Below are 22,762 nucleotides of genomic sequence, written 5' to 3' on the forward strand. Positions count from 1 at the left end.
CACATACATGCGTTTCCTAGCTCCCCTCAGTACATGACCTACTTGAGCTTCCTATGTGGAAGGTTATGGTTTAATCAGCAAAGTTCATGAATCGTCCTCTATATACTCTGCATGCTCATGTATGTAAGCTCCTACGGAACGTTTCATGCTTGCAGCCATTGCAGTAAATATTTTGAAATGGTCTGCGCATGCCAACTCCTACCTGAAAGTAAAACCACGCCATTAGAATAAATTCAGGACATTCCCTTTGTCAGCTACAGAATATAAAAAATTCTCCTGTGATTTTTACACAGGTGCGATACCCATTGCCTTAATGAGATTATACAGCAAGCAAATCACAGCAAGGTTGGATTCAAGATTTGCAGGGAGGCATGCAGTGTATCAGGCCTGCAATAGGAAAAAATATTCATCAGCTTTGCAGGAGACCTTTGTACATAGCACAATGCCTCCCAGATCACTGAACAAGTCTGTCCTATCACCTACTGCATATATGTAAAATACACACCGCCTCCTGTCCTCTGAGCACAATCTGAGGAGCAAAATCACCTCTCCTTCTGTCGACCCTGACTGGGCAATGAAACCCATTATTACCTCACTCCTCGCTCGGCCTCCTCGGAGAGCAGTGTTCAGGTTTCTTTTCTCTGCGGTACTACATCAGTCACTATTACCAGACTTCAGCCTTTGCTAGATCTATTACACGTCATTCTGTAAATACGTTCACAAAAATCACTTTCCATCCCAGGTCAGGATTCAATGTGTATCAAGAAGACCTATAAAAGGAATAGAGCCATCAGACGTCACGTCATTCTGAAACAACCCCAAAAAAACAACTCGGCTTTTTGGAGGAGACAATAGGCTTTGAACTTGGTAATCACCAGTTATTCCTGATGGCTGTACGTAGGAAAAGCCACAGCCTCTACTGTTCATGGAGGCTGCAGATGTAAACCCTTCATTATTGTTTCTGCTATATAAACATTCTTTTGCTTTTCCGTGTATTTAACCTTTATGATGGCAAAGAAATTCAATGTTTAAATCAGCTTTAACTATGTTGCAACAAGGTCCCTCGAGTGACATCTTTATTTGTGTAAAAGGCAGAAGAGTTTGCAAAAATGGGATTTAAAACACTGCTTCTAGTCCACAAAAGTATTTCTCTCACAGGGCACAACAGACAAGGAAAGAAGACAGCGTGTTCGCCTAGGAAAAATACCTAAGATGGAAAGAGTTTTCAGGAATCCAGTTAAAACACAAAGTGTTATAGAGATTACAGATGTCACTGCAACCTGAGAGGACTACACAACTTGGGCAGAGCCCTTTCAAGGCTATCTATCTAAATTGACTCTAGCGTCCAAGACAACATCAGAGTTGTATGGCACAAAGCCATCTCTACTCCTCTCCCACATAATGCATTTTTTGTGATGCATTGGATTTCTACATGTAAAATGACTGCATTTTTAAAGACACTTAAGCACCCTAATCTTTGAAAAACAGAAGCCCAAATAGTTTTACAAGTCTGGCCCATTATCAGCTGGAAACCTGGTCAGATTCAAGAAATCGGTAAAAGTACTTTCAGACACTTCTTTCTTTTCTCTGTTCATCATCAATATATCTTTTTCATATATTGGTCTAATCTAGACTGCAAGCTCTACTGAGGAGGGAATATTTTTTAACATTTATAGACTGCCCATATATTTATGCACTGGATGTGTTTTTATAACAATAAGTAAGAAAAAAAATCAATTATTTCAGTGAAGTGATACTTTCCTCAAACTAGCAACTGATATTAATGCCTCCAGCAATAGCTGATGCTGGCTATATCAATATCAGAGCCTTGGAAAGATCCTGGAAATTGTGCTTATGTGTTTCTCTAGTGTTTGCATTTTGGACTCTTGGAAAGTAATAAAGCATTGCAATACAAGATGTCTCTTGGCTCCTTGCTGACATAAAGGCACTCTGCTTATCAGTGAATTAAAGGCAACTTCTTACATTCACATGGCTAAACTATTACTGACATAAGACCACTACATCAAATGCCCAGAATACGTGCAAGTGCACCGTACTCAAGCTTTTGTTTCATTATAAATTTCTTTGAACACTGATATAACTGCTGTACCTCCCTTTATGTAGGCTTTTTGTCCTTTCAGCTTTTTAAAGTGCTTCTCTGGCCCACGTTGCAGGACACAGTGTGGTTTCAGGCATATAGTTTGCTCTAGTGGTATGCATGCAAAATGAATGCAAAATATGCAGCCAAGATAAGCCCTGGCAGGTCTGGAAAGCAGAGCAGAAGACATAATTTTGCTCGTTACTTTTAGAATCTCTTCTATTTGATAATTATACAACCAATAGAGGGAGAAAAGCACTTTTCTTTGCCAGATATACGTATTTTCTTGTAATCAGGCAGAACTTTCCAGGATGCCCACTCTCTATTTGAATACATAGGAATTCATTGTTTATCCACCCATTTCCACAGGACAAGGCCACTAAATAATGAGACCCATAAACCTTTATCATCAAGGAAAAATACAGATAACATAGAAACAGGCAGAGCTTTTGGTGGCATAAAAGGACACCTCTAGCTAGTTAACAGGAATAACCAATGCATTCCTGATCCTAAGTGCAATGATTTTAACAGCTAGTCTTACAAAATAGATCCCATAATTAATACATTTGAAACAAACTTGAGTTGCTAGATTAGGGCACTCTGTAGAAGCAGTGGGAGCATTCGTTAAATTGCGCATCAGATATCCATTGTCTGAACATGGCACTGATAGTCTCATTGTAAAGCTGATTCTCTAATATTCTTGGGATGCAATGTACTGCATTTTTTTCATCATTTCCTCTACATGTAAACTGATCTCCTGCGTTGAAGCAGTACTATTTAAAACAAAAGGGTTTGATTTATAGCCAGTCCCCAGCCTCATAAATCACACCTGCAGTGTGGTGCTCTGAGCTCCCTGTGTTCTGCCAGCATTTACGTTTTATAAATGATTTGGGTTTACCTCCCATTGTGATGGAGCCTAATACAATTGCATTCTTCTCTCCCAGCATTCACTCTTGCTGTTGCTCATTATTCCCACTGGGAATTCAGACCTAGTTTTTGCAAGCTTGTAAGGGGGAGGGGATTGGTGTTGGTGTGTTTTTTTTTTTAAATTAAGGAATGTTGAATTAAAAATTTATGTTCGCATTCTGTAGCTTTTTCTATCACTAGGCATACTATGCAGCAGATTTTTTTCCTCCCCATTGACTATGCTTATATTTAAGCTCCCATTTGCTAAGCTAATGATTTGGAACTTAAGCAGGACAGCAGCTTGAAATGTCCAATATACACAGTATTTGACCTTCAGAGTAACCCAGGTATGCACATCAGCCATCCTGTGAACTGCATAAGGAGCTTAAATTCCCATTAAAAAAAAAAAAAAAATATCACTTGAGCCCCCCAAAAGACTAAGTGTAAGGATTTTATTCTTAATTCTCAGAATCCACTGAAGTGTCCAGAAGATTCTTATATAATATTTTGCAATTGTGTCTCAAGTTCTCAACCATATAACAGTTCTAGTTGGTTAAGCACAGTTCAGACACTTGAAGATAACAAGACCTGCTCCTTTAGAGCTGACAGCCTTAAGTCCTGATTCAGAGAATTATTCCTAAAGTCATGGCACCATTTAACTGAGATTGATGGGATTTGTGTACATGACTTGATTTCCCCTGTTCCAAAACAATCAGTGATTTAGTTTGTTCAATTAATGACTATCATCACTGTCATTTTTAATGTTAAATAATACTGCTACTAGCATACCTACAGCCAACAAAGAATTAATTGTAGTTTGAGACTGGTAAAAGCAAAAAATCTAAGTCACATTTCTGTCACAAATACTCAGTACAGCTTAAATTCAGTTTTGGAGTCTAGTCTTCCAAGCATTTAAAACGGAGTCTACTATTTGATGAGATAGTTGCAAAATTTAGACTTGAGATTTGGAAGGCTGCAATGCATGTCAATGGAGATCAGGCTCAGACCTAAGTAGTTGGAAAAATATTTCTGAAATCAATAGTAGTTATTCAGAAAAGCTACTCCCTTTCCAACATAACTCACAGGTGGACTGGAATAAGTGGACCTGTTCCAGTTCAATGAAGGATTAAGCTAAACACTTCTATTTTCAAAGTAGATTAACTGAAACAAGAAGACATTTTGATTCCCATATTAGAGCTGTCCACACATGCATTTATACAGGAAGAGCTTTTGCACTTTAAATGCAAACCTTATTTTAATCCAAATTAACTTTCAAATGAAGGCAGCAAGCCTTGAATTATTGTGTCCATTCTCTGAAAATCCATATAAAAGTATTTGTATGAAGAGCAGGCTTCTGAAGTTCATAGTGTGGGCATAATCAGTTGTAACGTTTTTTGTTAGGTAATGTCTAGCCTAATTTTTAGAACCTATTTTGGAATTATAATGACTGTGTAAAAACTAGTTATTCCAATAAGTGCTTCCAAAAAAGAACTCAGTGAATTCAAATGTTCTGAACAACGGTTTCAATTCTTCAGTAGTTCAAAACTAGAATTTATTCTGAGAAAATAAATTTTAAAAATTACTGATAATTACTGAGAAGCAAACACCAAAAATTTTATGCCAACATTTGTTAGCTCAAGTTTAAATTTCTTGGATTTGTAACCCAAATGTGATAGAGCCATGAGGAGAAATGGTAACTCTGCAAATATTGTCCGTCTGATACTTTATCTTGCTGCGGGACAAGGCAGCAAAATCACTGCATGAACATCCTCCTTCATTGCAGTTATTGGTTGATCCAAAGGTCGGTTTTACCATTGGATTTAACTGCGTAGAGTGCAATTATGCAAATCCTGGTACACATACAAAAGGTTAAATTACATCTTGCTGTGTAGCCTTGTGCTCCCCCAAAAGCAACCATGTAAGGCAGGGGTCCTCAAAGTTTTTAACCAGGGGGCCGGCGCGCGGATGAAGTGGCAGGCAGAAATCTGTGGCTGCTTGGTTTCCCCCCCAGCCCCCGGCGGGGGGGTCTGTAAATACTGGGGCCCGGATTGAGGACCCTGGAGGGCTGTACCCTGCCCACAGGCCATAGTTTGAGGACCCCTGATGTAAAGCATGTAACTCCAAGCAGTTACAAGTCCTCTGTTACAATTTGGTTTATAAAATATCTTCATAAATGCAGCCTCTCATGAAGAGAAGTCCAGGATCATGAGCTTCATTCTGAAGTAGCTTCACATGCACCCACGACCATGAAATAGAGAGTTTTATTGTGGGCTTGGTCCAGCACTATTTCAAATCCTTTTAATCCAGCTGCATGGGAGGCAGCATAGTCATGGTATATAACTTATCCTTATACATTCATTTGAAACAACCCTAAAATTCCAATGTTTTTTCCTAAAGGCAATGTCTTTACACAAGACCTTATAAAAAATAAACCTGTAACAGAAAATGTTTATGTAAAAAAGGAGATTTTTAGTTGAATGCATAAAGTCTGCTCCTCTATCGAAGTAGTCATTTGGGTTAACTTTGAAGCTTGATTTAAATATTTGCAAATGCGCAAGATTTATTGTTGTCATTACACAAAGCAAAAAGGTATTAAATGTGCCCCAATGTCTTCAATGAATGAAACTCATTTCACTAAATGTAGACATGCTTCAGTTAATGGCTTTGTTTATAATGTGAAGCAGCAATTACAAGCTGTATCTGGAACACTGATAAACTCATCCAATCACCTCTCAGATACTGGCACGACCAGTTTAAAGGGGACTACTAAACTTCTGCCTGCTGACTTTCCGTTTGCACACACAACTGTGGTAGCTGGAAATGTACAGTTTGATTTGCATACACAGCTCTGACTTCTTCACAGACAGGGCTGAAGACAGGTATCTAGAGTTCTAGTGGAAATTTGCCCCCCTGTGATTCCTTAACACGCTAGTATTCTCGACATGATCCATCCAGCTGTTTTCCTGAGTTCACATTCATATAATAAAAAGTCTTGCAATCTGTTGTTATTGGAATCCAAATGGCTGCCCCAAATGCTCCTGTAATAGATCTGATACTTTGAAAATACATTTAAATATCTAGACCTAGCAGAAGAGGACTGCCTATGTCCACTTCTGCCGTTCATTTACCCCTGGGAGAAATCAATAAAGAAAATCAAGAAACTTGCCAAATAAATACCTGATAGATCCATTAATATGAAATAATAATCAATAAGAAGGCTTTCTTGGCAGTAAATGACTAGCTGGAGGACCTATTAACTGTGAGAAATTTCCGATGCAGAGTGGAATCTGATCCTGAAAACACTTATACACATTATCAGTTCTTATTCTTGCAAAATAATCCTGATTTGTGAGCCAGATTTGCTCATTGAAGTAAATCCTACATAGGTACCATAACATACCTATTGTTTCTTAGCTACATTAATAAAGTACCATTTTTAGACCATTTGTTAAAAGGTTCTGCAAATGTCACTTATAAAATTACTTTAAAAGAAAAAAAAAAGCAGGAAAAAAATGGCAAGCTGCTGCTTTCTTAAGAGCTTTACTTTTTAAAGTTGATTTCTATGGATACACTGCTTTGGTCCTATAATGGTCTTGCTTCAGTACAGTAAGCAGGAGGGAAACAGAACTTACCTTCAACATTTCAGCAGGCTTAGCACCTTCATTAGTTAAGCATTCCTCCAGTGGTGCCCAATGGGATACATTATTATTTTTTTTCATTCTGAGAAAAAAATAATTCTTGTTCTTGTCCCAGCAGCTGATCTCAGCACAATAATAAGCAACTGTGTCATTTCTCCCCAATATACCCCAGGCAGCTTTCTCTGGCTGAGTCACACAATGTCAGCTGGTTACAAACTACTTATCATCCCAGATCATTCATACAAAAGTATCATCACTGACTTCTCCCCTCCCCCAGAATTGAAGTTTTTAGTTTATACACAGAACCCTGTTTTCTAGAAGAATACTTAGAATGACGGAATGATTATCAATGCAAATAACGAATGCCTCTGCTCCAAAATAAATGAGTTATTAAATGTCGCATCAATCCCACCTTATCCAATTGTACATGAGGAATAATTCTCTGATGCTACAGGTTGTTCTGCCTTCTTGTTCTTTGATGATGATCATTATGATCCCCAGGATAGGTCTCAAAGACATTTTTAAGGAAAGCGTTTGACAAAGACAGAGCAATCTTGGAAGAAAAAGAGCCTATACAGAAAAATCATTTTCTTTAGATGCAAAGGAGGCAGAGAAGGGTAACATATTTCTTAAAGGGTCAGTAATGGTAGACACAGCTTTTCACCTCTATATCACTAGTTCAGATGTAGCTGAGGTTGTCAGTGATAAAAAGTTGGGTGTCTACAAATGCTGATAGGATGTTTTGCAGCCAAGAGGCAGAGGGATTATTTACAGCAGCATCGAAGACAGAAAGGAGGCAAAATAGGGTTAAATGAATGTTAGCTTTCAAAATAACATGAAGACATATCTCTAGACAGAATACAGTTAAAAGAAATCCTATCTCCAGGGTGAGGTGGACTAGTGACCCAACAGCTGTTTTCTACAAGATGTTTTCAGATATAATAGGATCACTGCTACACTTAGGTCAAATGAAAATTTTCCCTAGACTAACTTCTAAGATTGCTACTGGTCTTTCAAACATTCATCAAAATTCCTCTATCATCCAGTCCATAAAAAAAAAAAAAAATCATCTCTGTTTACTAGGTTCAGAATGGCCAGCAAAGTTCATTAGAAAGTTCTTTTTAATTAAAATATTGACAAGTTTGGTATTTTAAAAAATCATCACTGCATTCACTATTTTCAAGGTATTTCAAGTGATGACAAATCTCAATAACTGTAAAGCTAGCCTGTGCATTCTGTATTACGATCAACACCACTGTTTTTTCTTTTTACTGTTGTCTTTCAAGTTTCATGTAGCTTTTTCAGCCTTGGAGCTATGTCACCCTATCTACTAACTAGTACATTGGATTCTGATACTGCCTGGGTTTTCAGGACACTGCTACAGAACAAATCACCATCATGATCAATATCTGGGGAGCTGTGACATTGCTAGATGTGAGCTTGGCTCAATGACTCCATTAGCACCATCAATACACATCCAATGGCCATGTGAACAGCTATGTGATGTAGTAGCAGTCTCTTCAGAAGAATCATTGACTGACTTAGTGCACAGACACAGAACTGACAATTAAATGAACTAACAGCTTCAATTTACTTGCCACGATCAATTCAAGCTACAGTGCAGTCATGCGGGGAAAAGTTAGGAGCAGCGTGACCAAGCCTGAACCACAGCTCCCATTTTGTGACACATTGTCTCCCAATAAAGAGTTTTTCTGTCAAGGGCAAATAAAGACATCTTAAAAATCATTCTTCATGGTAAATCTTAAAGGTGCTCTTTCAGACACAAGGAAAAGATTTTGGCCAAGAACACTAGCGAACAACTAAGTGGAGCAGCTGCCGAGTGGGCTGCAGGTCTTGTTTGCAGTGAGCAGGGAAACCTCCTGCATCTAGAATGGAGTCTACTGAGTATTTGCATATAACCCATACCTGGGTCTGATTCTTTGCTGTGTTGCATAATAGGTATTTATATCTGTGCAAAGACTGTGAAACATGGTCACTCTAAGCACTTTCACAGTCACTTTGCAGCTCACAGAACAGGAGAGTGGAGGGATGGTCCCCAAAGCCAGTACTGCCATTACATGCAGTAAAACCTCCATTTACATATTTCTCCATGCACCTCCTCATCCACTTATTTCCTTCATCCTGGATACAGGAATAGTTTATTTACTTTTCATATCCCTATTCTGTCTGAAAAAGGTAAAGCACTCTTTAAAACTGATAAAACACTAAGTCACACTGAAGTGGTTTTGTGAAATTCATCCAAGTTCTTCAGTACAATTGACACTCTTTCCTTTTAACGTATGTGGCAGAGTTGAATAGACTCCCTGGAGACTCCACAGTTACTGTCAGTAGCGACAAGAGCCCATCCCAAACATAACTTTCAATCTGTTCATCCCTCCTTGAATACTAAGTAGAGCCTTTTCCTCTTGCAATGTACTGAAACCACCTCTGGATAACAAGAACACCTCCAGCAGTCCAATACCACCTGACTTACTTTCTAAGGTATGTGTCCTAATGCCACAACTTCTCCCATTGTTAGATGTAACTCAGGCCAAAAGGATTGTGCACTGCCTTTTATCCAACCCTACCAGCATGGAAAGTTCCACTGGGAGATACCCATTTGTGTCAGGGGCAGCATAAAGCATCTTGAAATATAAAAGAACCACTAATGAAGAGAGGATGCACCCAGAGGACAACAGAGATTATAAAGCAAGCCACAAAGTGTTGAGAGTCCTAAACCCACCCACCCCACCACAAAAAAAAAAAAAAAAACACCAACCCAAACAATTAACTTTTTAAATGAAGTACCAATATAGTAGTAGTTCCATGTAACAGCATCAGTCAAAAGTAACAATTTACTTTTTTTTTTTTTTTTTTTTTTTGGCCTATGGGCAAGTAAATAAGAGAATTCCCCACCACTGGTTCTTTAACCCATTTGTATAGATATAGGATCTCTGAAAATGCAATGTAAATTCAATTTTGGCAAAGCTTTGGTTATTACAGAAGCAGTAACTTTAATTTCCCCAGTAACTGTCTGCACATACCATCACTGAAGTCTTACACTACAACACAAAGTTTGGAGACTGTTTTCACCATGTTCCTATTATTTTTTCCTGGACTGCAAGATTACTTTAAAGAAAAGAAAACAATTGTGATACATTGTTTGATTGTGATCACTCATTCAACAAATGTATCATTTCCAGAACACATTCGCATTTCACATGCTCCAAGTTTACACAACAGTGTGCCCCTCTTTCCAACAATTTGCATGTAAAATCTGGGGAAAAAAAATCTCCTGTTAGGTAAAAAATCCTACCCACATACATGCTAGACGCCTTTAAATGTCTTTTCAAAAGGAGATGGGTCTCGGGATAAAATGCAAGACATGAAAGGCCTGCAGACTGCATACAATTCTCTTGTGAAACAAGAGACATGATGCTCCAACAGCGCAGCCAGTCTTTAAGCATTACTATAAGTCTGCAATCCAGCCTGCCTTCAGTCCTGCAGCACAGCTGCAGTCCCAGGGGGTGGTTTCCCCGAAGCCCATAACACCAGGCTGGTTACTGGCTCTGACACCCCTGGCAGCAGCCCTTTCACGATTCCACATGTCTCAGCCCCTCTTCCAGGTGCACGCACCCGAGTGCACCCGGTGCTGGGGGCTCTGGGGGCTCATCAGCCGCAGTACCCTGCACAGAGACACCGCAAAAACAGTGCATACCTAGAGTGTAAAAGGGGATCTGAAGAATAACTTAGCCTGACAGATAAAAGAGCCAATTAAAAACAGTGACATGATTCAGATACACAGAAATCTATGATGAAGAAAGAAGTACAGTGCTACCCTGCTACCCCTGCTCAGAAGAGAAATGCTACTGGCTTTGCTGGACATTGTACCAGTCAAAAAGTAGCAAAGACATAGTATTTTGTTAAGAGATTTTTTACTTGCATGACACATGCATTCAAAAGATAACTTCAGTTTCCTATTACTATGAATGCATTAAACTATGTTTAATGACATAGCACAGCATCATAAACATTCCTGAAACCACTCTGTTTATCTTCTGGTAGTGAATTTGATATGACTAGAAACACTTCAAAATTTGTTAAAATAATTTGTAAGCCAAATATTGTCATCATGGAAGCTCATGCCCAGGTACTGGAAAAATATGAGTATCACATTATATTTGGCATGATTATTGGCTTGTAGTAAAACACTGTAGAACAGGTTATAAGAAAAATTTAGAGTGGTATGAATGGTTGTACTATTGGATTCTATCATATTGCTTAAGACAGCAAGTACATGATCTCTTACGACTTTTTAAATTGTTATTTGTATGGACTTAGCTGTCCTCTGTTGAATAATGTCATACAACCACTGACCCAAAAAGCCAATTGATCAGCTGAACAACATAGAAAGATTTAGTATCTGTACACAACACAGCAGTCTTTTTGCACTTTGTGTACCTGAGATGAAGTACTATGTAACACCACAATGTGCCATTCACATGTCTCCAAAGCAAATTAATTAGAATGTCTTTAGCTGCGCAGTTCTAGGATTGCAGACTAATGCCAGATTTTGCCAGGAAACCAGTCCTGATCTCTTCCTACTCCTATTGTTCACTGGAGGCAGACAGGAGGTGCAGGAGGTGGACCACTTTATTTTGCATACGTTACTGACTTCTCAGTTCACAGTTTACTATCAGTTTGACTTCAATGGGAGTAGTGACCAAAAAGAAGACAACGCTTTGTGTGTGACTGGCTCAAAAGACTGTTCATTCTCTCACTACTAAACATTCAGTAGGATATTAACAACGAATTTTTGCAAAACCCAACTGGTTATAGGCTTTGTTGCAAACTGCTGGAAGTTTCACATTACCAGCATTTACACTATCAGCCATTTACTCGTGTTCACCCTCCCTCCTATAGCCTTCACACGTCCCCTTTGGAGAGGCGGTCTCAATGCAGCAGTCCCTCCCACACACTCAAAACCTACATTACCAACAATCAAAACAGTCCTCCCTCCTATTCTGTACTGAAGGAACTATGCTTTATTTTTAATGTGCCACACAACCCACTGCTGACACCAAAAGCAACATTCCCAAGAACAAGACTACGTAACAGATTTTGTTCAACGCCTTTAAGCCTTTAAATGACAGGATGTCTCAGCAGCCCTAATCAACCAGTCCTAGAATCACAGAGCCATGGAATGGTTGAGGCTGGAAGGGACCTCTGGAGGTCATCTGATCCAACCACCCTGCTCAAGCATGGCTACCTGAAACAGGTGGCCCAGGACCATGTCCAGACGGCTTTTGAACATCTCCAAGGATAGAGACTTCACAGCCTCTCTGGGCAACTTGTGCCAGTGTTTAACCACTCTCATCATGAGAAAGTGCTTCCCGATGGCACCTCCTGTGTTCCAGTTTGTGCCTATTTGAGTGCACAGCCTGACAGAAAGATGACAAGGAACAACCAGCTAGGGTACCAGGCAGAGTGGTAAGACAAGCAGGCATTGGTATATGAGAAGACAGAACGTACTCTAAATCTTTCTATGCACAATAGAGTAGGCTCCATACACAGAGGGACCCGTTTTTCACTCCATTAGAGGTCCTGCCATGAGGTTTGTGATACAGCTTCTGTGACAAGCTCAACTTGCACCCTCCATGCTCTCCTATCCCTATCAGAAGATCAGCCTCAACCTCTGTAGTGACGGGGACACTTAAATAAATTACAGTGAGATTTCTGCAAACTGTCATCTGGAAAGGGCCAAAAAGCCTAATTTTCTTCATTACAGAAGCTTCAGGGCAGGAGTTTGAATCTTTGTTCTGCTTTATTTTCTCTGGTAAAATATCAATTTAATGTTTTTGGAAAGATTTTGCCTTTTTTTTTTTTTGTGGGCATATCATCAAAGCCTATTAGTGCAATACTCGCTATCGTTCATTTACTGGAGAAAACTCGTTAAACACATGTCACTTCAAAACTGTGTGACATAACATGAAATTGAAATGACCTTTATTTTGGCACACTACTGCACTGCGCTAGAGTATTGCTAAATCCCAAGCGTTGTCTGTTTACAAATGCCAGTCAGGCTACTACTATGGCTCTAATGTGCTCAGAGATTGTGCAGCCTATGAGCAACTGTAACTAACTGCAAATAGTAAAGTAGCTTTTAAGGAAGATCCACAGCTTGACAGAGAGCAAAGCCACTACTTTGAGACAATAGATTAATTTATGCTGGAAATTTGACCGAATAGAAGTGGGAACTTTGACTGATTACTCACTTTTGTCAGATGCTGTTTCAGTGTTTGGCCTCCTGTCTTGCAATTCGTGAACTTGCATCTTGGGTCTAAGTTACTTCTTCCCATCCATATGGTTCTCACACCAAGTCTGTTAAGAGTGACAGCTGAATGAGTCACAGTCATGCTTAACTTCAAGCCCAAAGGTGTCTAATTCTTAGTCTTAAAAATGCACATGACTGCATCATAAAAAGCCACAGGCTACACCACAGATCTTCAAAGCACTGCCACAGAGTGCACAGATGCAAACGTCAACCCTCCAGCGCCCACCTTCCCGCTTTCAGGACTCAGGATAGTCAAACAAGAGTCAGATTTCCACTCATTTCCTGAGGTTGCTCAACAGCTTTGGACAGCATCAAATGGATGCTGTGGATCACTAAGTTTCTGTCCCCTAGACCTTTTAACACACATTCGGTCGTCCCCCTCTCTCATCAGGGGACTCCTCCTGAAGAGGTGCCGAGCTCTAAGACAAAGACGTGACTGATTCTTATATCTGTTCCAACAAGGGCCTTCATGGCTATAGCAAATGCAGCATTTCACTGTGTCCAGCTGAGGTCCTTCTCCTGAGGCCTAACAACACAAAAGACATTTTGTAATAGCTCCCTTTGAAATCAAATTAGTAATGTTTCAAGGCGTGACCCGTAAAGGGCTGCTGTCCAGAATCTACATGTGTTTGACAGACACATCTTCCACCTAACAGGCCACTTCAAGAGTACAGATGGAATCAAGATGTGTGAACAGAGCTCCAAAAAAGAGAGCCATGGGATATCAGGATACACAGCAAAGCACTCTATCTCAACAGATAAAAAGAAAAGAATATCAGATACACTGTGAAATAGCTCACTTCAGCTGGTAGGACAGATTCTGACACCATTATATAGGTGAGATTATTGCAGAGGAAGATGCTATTCCATATGTGCAAAAGCCAGCAAAATACAGCCCAAAGTAAACCATATAATCTTGTGCCAACTCCTTATAAAGGTCATACAAAGTCACAATCTCCTTTTCATATATGACCCTACACTGCAAAATACTCAAAGTTACTGTGGGCTGTAGCTCTGTATACCCAGGTATCCTGGAGGGCTGGAGACTAGTCTTTAGAATGCAGCTTATTTTACCTAGCTAGCTAGCCATTTGTTAGCTGAAGGACTATGCTTGGTAACTTACACACAATGTGTATTTCGTTTCAAAGAGCTAATAAGTATCAGGGGAGAACAGTTCAGAGATAAACTTTAGTGTACTTTATGCAGAATCTGTGGGTCTTCAGAGTAAACCAAAATGAATGGAAAAGTTAGAAAAAAATATAAGTTTTCAGGTTTTCCATGATGTATTTGCTTACCTGTCAGAAAACTAACAACCCCAGTGTCCTGCAGGGTGAATCTCTCTGGAGCAGGAGTATGAAGATGGGAACCCCTTCCCGTGGTGTATGAAAGTGGGAAAGCATTTGGTGGCTGGCCTTTCCAAATATCCAAAGGTCCCGTTTGACTGTAGAGAGAATCAAAGAAAGTCAATGCCCTAATGCAGGCCAGACCTCAGCTCCATAATTCATTTTCACATGAATTCACAGACAAGGGGTGGGGGTGGGTGGGGGGGAATCACACTAGTATATCAAAAACCCCTATAGCAGCCAAATAAAATGAAACACCTGCTGGCAGGAACTCCACCAGCTACTTAGTGTTGCCAGTGTCTCCCATCTGAAAAGGGGACATACGCAGAGATGAACGTGTATTTTACAAGATGAAACGGAGTCCAAGGCAAGACCATAAAAACAGGTAGGCTGTGCAATGTACACTGTGTGTCAGGACCATAAATCACTAACACTCATGATTTTCACACTATTTTTCCAGAAAGCTACTTTAGTGACCAGGGAACTGTCACAGTTATTACAAAACTACATACAAGTGCCATCCTGATGAACCTACGATCCCCATGAGACATGCACAATACGAGATTCAAATCCTGATGCGAAGGACCAACCCAAACAAGGTGGGAATTCAGCTCACTCTCCATGTTCAAGCAGATCTCCCTACTTGAACTGTGAAGGTCATCAGTTGTCACATTGACTTTCACCTTTAACAGCTGTCCCTCAGGACACAAGCAAGAAAACCAAAACACTACTACCAGAATTTGATGATGAATGGCTTTGCACATGAATTGTAGTGTGGCTGCAGCACTCTCTCTTGGATTATAAACCTAGTTAAACTTTTGATTACGCAGTAAGTAAATGAACGGTTTCTCATCAGGTATTTGTGTCAGCAGAGTGAGACCATCCCATTGTATCTGAAGCAGTAACTGGTGTTCTCCACGTGACATGTAAATAAGCTTGGCCCTGGAAACTGTGCTGTTGGAGTACTGGGTAAGAGGAAGCTTTAAAACAAACAAACAGACAAACAAAAAAAGCAAGCATTAAAACTAGGACTAAAGACCAAAGGCAATGATCAGTCTGTCTCACAGACTGTCACTCAAGTTTGGGAATGTGAGTCGATGCTTATGCACTGAGATCCCCCATAGAGTGGTACCTCTTTCTTTTCAGTCTATCATGACATATTTACAGCTTTGTCTCTCAGCAGGCCCTACTGAGACTCCAGGGATCCACACTGGCCTGTCATGAATGTTATTTTTCTTGTGCTACTACTATTTAGAGCCAACAGAAGATATGCAGCAAGGAATTAAGAGTCTGTGTTAATGTGATTTCCCCATATATCCTGGATTAGGTTAAACACATTCTTTCTCTCTTTCCCTTTTTCAGCACTGCTTCCAAATGTATATGGTATACAAGTAAGTTTACATTAACTACATCCGTACTAGAAAACTGAACACATTCTTCAGGATTACAGCTACTGGTTGCAGATAGTTCCTATTCATAGTATTTAACCCTCTTAGGCTCCAAAACAAGATGATCAGTTACCTGTTCAGAATGGGTCCCTGGTTGGAGTTAATCCCTGAACAGTGCCTGTAAATTATTTGGGAGAATCCTAGTTGGTCCAGCTCTAAAGCCTGCCAGGGACTTTTCTAACACTTTCAGTGCAGACAATGCAGTGCTTGGGAACGTTTCCTCAAAGTATTTTTTATAGACATTGCTGTACAGAACAGAAGAAGAAACTCGAAGTCATACAGAATCCAATGTCTAGTGCTTTGGGTTTACAGTGGCTTTCTTATGTTTGCATTTAAAATCCTGGTCAAAACCATCTTAAAACCCACCAATATCATATCTTACCGGTTTACAAAACTATTCAATGGCTCCTATGAACACCTTGATTCTAAGTGTATTATCTAAGTGTATTATCTAAGTGTATTATCAAACCTAACTCATCATATTTGGCACAGGAAACACTATGGGTATGTAAATCATACAATCACAACCATAAATGATACAAACCCTTCTGGTCTGAAGGGGTCTAACTGTTTTTCAGACCTCCACGAAGAAAGGGAAGAGACCTGAGTCTTTCCTAAAGGGGTACCCAAACGGTATCGTTCAGATCTGAAAATGAACCCTGAGTCACATTACAGAGCAAGCCAGTGTTTACAGGTCTTTACTCTAGGATGGAGTTGCCCATCTCTTGTTCGAGTTTGACAGATGCCACGCTAAGGCCACTGGTTATCGGGTTATTCCAGCATTCACTGCCGATGTAGAGTCGACCTGTTTCTGCTCAGTTATGCAGCCAGGCCACATCAGCCCTCAGTTTCACTGTTCTTTCTCAAAACGATACACAGACACAAGGACAGTAGTTTCAAACCTTACAGAGTGGAAAAATGTTCTCTGCTCAGAGGCAAAAACCCCTATCTCCCTGGTATCATTACTTAGTAGCAATAACTCCAAGGTGTTGAGACCACATTTAGCTTTACGGAATAAAACATAACAAGCTGTCAAAATGTGCATAAATAAATTAGAGTCATTATTCCAGCTTAAGGTTCTGGGGACATAAAAAATCCTCTTGAAGTTCGTTGTGACATATTTTGCAGCGGGAGCCAAGCATTAAAATTACGTCCTGTATACAGAGAGCTGTAAATGCATTCTGTCTTAGGGCCTGGCACTGCGGTGCAGAAATCAACAGGCCTGCCTTGGAATAGAAAATAAAGCAGTCGAGGGCCAATTCCCTGCTCCTGAGCACAAGTTTCATGGCACAGCCCATGTCCATATGGCTAAATTCTGTCCTTCTGCTCACTCCCCAAAGAGGAGTCTTCATCCATATCTGCCTGCTCGGAACAGTGCCTGGCTCACGCTCCTGCCCTAACCCCTATCCAGACACGGTTGCAGAGTGCTGGCTGGCACAGGCCAAGCCACGCAATGGAGTGTGCTGACAGCTAAACACCACAGGTCACCACATGCCACTGCCCCTGGCCCTGCCCAGGTTACTAACACAGACACAGGCTGGGACTTCTGCTAGGATATTACCCTAAGTCATGCTTACCTTTCCATAAGCAACTTCCAGTTGCATAGTAAGAAAGGCAGCAAGTGAGACCCAAAAAAGGCATGAGGAATGAAGACACACATACGTTTCATGTGCACAGGGACATAAAGGAGCTGTACCAGGTGAGACCACAGACCGGTCACACCTCCAATGGCACAGACTTAAGAAAAAGTATGAGACCAGAGTAAGTGTGCAGTGGTACCTCCCCAGTACAGTCTCCTGCAGCACTTTGTGACTCAGGGAATTCCTGAGCTGAAAGTGGTATCTTGGTATTGAATAGCCCTCTGAGGATTCTTCTTGAAAGAAAACGAACGTCTATTTAAATGCTACATAATTAAAAAGTCAGTGAAAATAGGCTTTAGCAATTTGAATTATAAACAAGGAGCAAACCTATTCACTCAGAAAATGCATTTTACATCAAAAGAACATCAAAAAAGGATGAAGAAGAGTAGTGTCATTAGAAGACAGCATCAAGCTGAAAGCTACAGTCTAAGAGCAAAATGGCGATGACATCGTCACAGAAGGCTTTTGCTTGGGCTCAGTGCACACAAAACAAAACAAAAACAAATTTCATAGCATATTCAAGGCAGGACCTGCTGTGACAGAAATCAAAGTAAATGGCTAATAACTCAGCAGCAAAACATAGGATCCTTCCTAGTTTGCAAACAACAGTTTTTATAGCAAAGGTTTTTCCTGACTTTTTTGGTATGTCCCTTTAAGGTTTTGAAAAACCCATAGCAGCTGCATCTTTTGGTCCTGATGGGTATTTTTGAGCTACTTGCTAAATCCATATTAGGAGCGGAGGCAGCCGTGGCAGTATGAAGAACTGTTCCATTCCTGAGTGGGAAATTCCATGAGATAAAGCATTCTTGCATTTTGTCCAGCAGAAATACCATATTTCCACTGAAAATGCCATACTAATAAGCTCACGAGTGATTTTTCTTTTAACATAAATAAGACAGAAAAAAATCTGAGGCTCTCTTTCTCCCTTTTTTTCTTCCCCTCTTTCTTTCTCTTTCTCTTCAAAGTGGGAGCAAGCTGGTCAAAACAAAAATCTAAATATATTCCCCCCACCCCCACCCCCTAATAATAAAGAAATGGATATTCTCTTACTTTTGCCTTGTTGTATCAAAAGCACACCAAGGGAAAACCATCCTGTTTTCCAAAACCTGTTGGCCACAGACATGAAAGACTCCCTAGAAACACACCTAGCACAGAAAGGTTTGTGCTTGCTCTATGCTAACTCACAGCTCAGGCATAGCCACGCAGGTTTTAACATCCATGATTTGAATCCTCCGAGACTTCTCCTCATCTCCATGCACTTTGTAAACATGACACAAAAGCATTCCAATATTTTTATTTGGTAAATTAGGGAAAGCCTACAGAAATTCATTTGGAGCAGGTGACAGAGCAATTCTGACTAGGACAGAAATCAAGAAGAATGCAAAATCTTCAGCCAAACTTGCGAAGGCAGTATAAGGTGCTGCAATGCAGAATTCCCACATTCTATATATCATCATCTGATATATATTAGAGGAATGCAGGTTACATCATTTGATTCTGTTCTGCCAAAAATTTCCTCATCTGCAAAACGGTGACAGCAGTACTGCCAACCTCACAGGGATCCTGTGAGGACAATGAACTGCTTTGCAGTGTTCCTACACTGGGCAAATATTAGACGAAGGACAGAGTAGCCCATCACCACCCTATGGCCTCCTCGTATGTCAGAGAGGCATACAGAGCTCTCAGCATGCAAAGCAGCTCTATTCATTCTCACTTGTAAATACTGTTGTGATGGATTATCAGCTACTCAAAAGAGCAAAACACAAGCCCAAGGTTTTGCCAGCAAAAGCTGTGAGCAAAAGCAGTTGGGATCTAGCTGTGATCACTAGATACCAGCCAGGGCAACACAAGAAACACAATATCCAAAGACACACAGGAGTAGGACGGGATCAATTTATCAGCCAACAAACTCGACATAATTACCACTAGCTATAAACATACTGATTGCAGTACTATTTAAACATAATAAATTAGATTTCCTTTCACCAGGAGGAACAATCTTTGCCCTGGTGCTCTACTGTAGATTGACAGGAAGGTAGGGAACCATGCATGCCACTGGGGAAAGATCTGTGATCATTTTACCTAAACCAGCACTGGTCTGGCTTCCTCAGGTCACTAACCACCTTCAGATCAGAACACAACCACTAAACTTATGCAAGACATAAAAATACACTGTTTACAGTTATATGTGTAAGATCAAATTAAATAGGGAAAGGGGAGAAGGGTAACGTAGGACAAATGAATCTAATAAAAGCATATCAGAATACATTTGGGTTGCAAAGCGTTTAAGAAAAAAATTGGGGGGGGGGGGGGGGGGGGAAGTGTAAAATGACCCTTCAAATTAACCAGTAACTCTATCAAGTCACCCATACAGCAAGGGCTCAATGTTCAATACTAGCTTTATAGGGAAGGGAAGTATTTTCGTGATATGGAAACTATCATGAGGGTAGCAGGTGACACAAGCCCCTCAAAAACACTGCATTTTCAAAGCAGTTCCAAACATGCTCTCAGAAGGAACAGTTTTATATGACATTGTCCCCAAGGCTCTCACACCCTGTTAGCAATCTCCATGTCTTGGAACATATATGGAAAAAAACAGAGGCATCTCTACAAGGTAACCCTGGAAACAGGCTAATATACAGCAGGGGCAGATTTACAGGAAGACACCATGAGGTTCCCCATTTCTTTTCCCCTCAGCCTATGTTGTGGCAGGAGGAAAGGCAGACATCATAAATACGGGAATCCCCCAAAAAACTAAGAAAGGTTTTTCTGAAAATACCGTGTGTACAAGATTATATCCTACTCCTTTCCCCTCTGGTGGTTACAGTCCAGATTACATAGGCATGCCTTATCACTGAAGACAGACAATTAAATATGGGAACGGCTGTCAAGCAAATGGTCTGCGTTCTTGTGAAACCATTTCACCATTCTTCCACAAACAGGAAAATATTTAGCAAGAGGTGTGCAAACTGGGCACAGATGTAACAGTGCGATTGAAAGGTGGGTGTCATCTGCTGAAAGCAGATCTAGACAGAAAGATTCAGCATGAAAAACATTTCCTTTGTCCTCCAAACTTAGAATTTTCTTCCTCTGGTCTGAAAATATTTGTTACATTTATTCTGAAATTTTGAGTATTTTCTGTTCACACTTCCAACAACGAACTGTCAGCTGCAGTCCCATATTTACAGTAGTTCTCAGAAAAACCTACTGACCACAGCAAAATATTCCTCTGCTTGCTCACAGAGACCAAAGCATTTGAGCCATTGGAAAATACAGCAGAGAATAAAACATTCAGACATTAAAACCCACTTACCCATTTAGTTTCTCTCTAACAGCCCTTCAGAGCTTCAGTTCAGTGACATGAGAAACTCCCAAACCTGGTCAGTCTGAACAGAAAGTACTTTCCAGCAGCCTTGATGTGTTCTGGTGAGATTCTGCATTACTCCAGAAGCTCCAGGGATATATGCTGTAGTAATATATGGGTTGAAATTTGTCTTTACATTTTTGTACCGCTAAAATCCTGCATAATCCTCATTTTGAAGACTTAAGTGAGACTTAAGCAGCACATAGCCTCATACCAGGTCTTCTTTGTGTTGGCACAAATTTCACCCAGGCAAGACAATATTTGCTCAGGTGCAGTACCTTGGGTGAGAGTTAATCCCTTTCATTTCTGACACAATAGTTATTATGTACAATAACTAATAAAAGCCACTCTTGAGATCGACAACCTACACATTTTCAATTTCCTCTCATGTACTCTAGCCTTTCATAAGCTCCTTTGATCCTGTATAGGTGTCAATCTTTGCATGCATATAGGTCACAAGAAAGTTCATCTCATGTTAATAGCCTGGTCACCTTCAGATGCATTGATTTGAAGCTATTTCCATTTCCAAATTTCAATTTATCATCTTTTTTTCAGTCACTGCATTATTCTTAAAGACACCAGGCTACAGGAACTGTGATTTTTCTTGGTCTCTGTATTAAAGAGGAAAAAGTCAAGTCAAATATGAAAGCTTCCTTCTTGCCTGGCCAGTTGGAGACACGTGCACATCATACCCTTCCCTGTCAAGGGAAAGGTGGGCCACCTGAAGCAGGGTTTACTGGGGCTCCTAACCCAGGAGCAATACTCCTAAGAGTGACTGGACAGAAATCACACAAAACGCAGAATCGAATCACACAGGCTCGGGATGCCTTGTGAAATCTGCACTGAGGACTCTGAATTTAGGGAAAGGCAGGGGGCTGCCTGACACAGGCACCCCTAGAAGAGCTCTGATGAAGGTCCTCCTGCCCTGGGTTTCTGCACGGAGCATGACTGTCTCGTCTTCTCCCTCCAGCCCCCAGAGGCTCAGCACAGCCCTTCGCAAGCGCACAAGCTGGACCCTGCCGCAGCCTGGACTCCCCCTCCCGAAGTAAGATGTCCTGCACAGTTTTTCCCCTTTTTCCACAAACCACCAGCACCAGATCAACACACTGAAAGTCCTGTCTTCTTTCCTGTTTCAAACAGGACCAGATGCTGCCAGCGACAGAGTGCAAGGCAAGACGGACTGGACTTAATCTTTTCTGGGAAGGCAAACCTTATAGAAATGTTTGTTTTCACTCTGCTGTTCAACATTCCAGCTAGTGGGAAGCTTCAGGAACTTGTTCCAATGGCTTGTTTCTCCTGCTCCCCTCCCATGGCAAATTGAAATCAATATTTTTAGATTCTTGTCATTCCCTTAAAGACTCTCTCTCTCCGCCCCCCCCTCCTTTCTGAGGTCACACAAACTTTGCTTTGGACTCCAAACTATTAATTTTTCACATTACTCATTTTAGGTGTCTGAAAAGCTTCTTACTCATCAGCCTGTGGAAGGAAGTGTTCCTTTTTGATATTTTTTTTCTTTTTTAAGACAAATAAGAGATACATGTCTCAGCAACAGAAACGAAGTCTCCTCCATGCCATCACAACAAGGTGGCTCCCAGCCTGATTTGCAGTGTGTATGTGTCCGTCCCACTTGGTACACACTTGCTGGCTTTGCTTCACACTCACTCAGAACCGTTTATTTCTGTAGACACAGCAAAAAAACTGTGCCAATTAAGGAAATCCAAGATGCCTTTTCATCCAGGTAAAGTCACTGCAAGGAATCACAGTGAAGTTGAACTCATTTCTCAGAGGCCACCAAGCACCATGCTGCACGTTAACGACTTTTGGTAGCCACAAGCTTAAACTACACTCTTAGCTAGACCTTAAAAGCTGCAGGGCCCAGCGTCGGCCTCCAGAGCTCAGCAAGGACTCCTGTCAGCAATGCCTGGAAAAGAGATGAGCGTGTAACACAGGAAGTGGCTTGTGAAGCAAGAAGCAGCCTTCCTCATTTACCA

General features: G+C 40.7%; 1 long non-coding RNA gene across 1 annotated transcript; it reads right to left on the reverse strand.

Annotated features, from left to right (window-relative positions):
* Positions 1 to 597: 597 nt before the first annotated feature.
* Positions 598 to 20,869, reverse strand: LOC121090710. Its single transcript, XR_005828671.1, has 5 exons — positions 20,721 to 20,869; positions 14,272 to 14,417; positions 12,918 to 13,023; positions 6,637 to 6,724; positions 598 to 770 (listed from the first exon to the last, which is right to left on the reverse strand). It is a non-coding gene; the product is annotated as an uncharacterized LOC121090710 (long non-coding RNA).
* Positions 20,870 to 22,762: the final 1,893 nt, after the last annotated feature.

Source organism: Falco naumanni, chromosome 6, assembly GCF_017639655.2.
Source record: "Falco naumanni isolate bFalNau1 chromosome 6, bFalNau1.pat, whole genome shotgun sequence".
Classification (NCBI taxonomy): Eukaryota; Metazoa; Chordata; class Aves; order Falconiformes; family Falconidae; genus Falco; species Falco naumanni.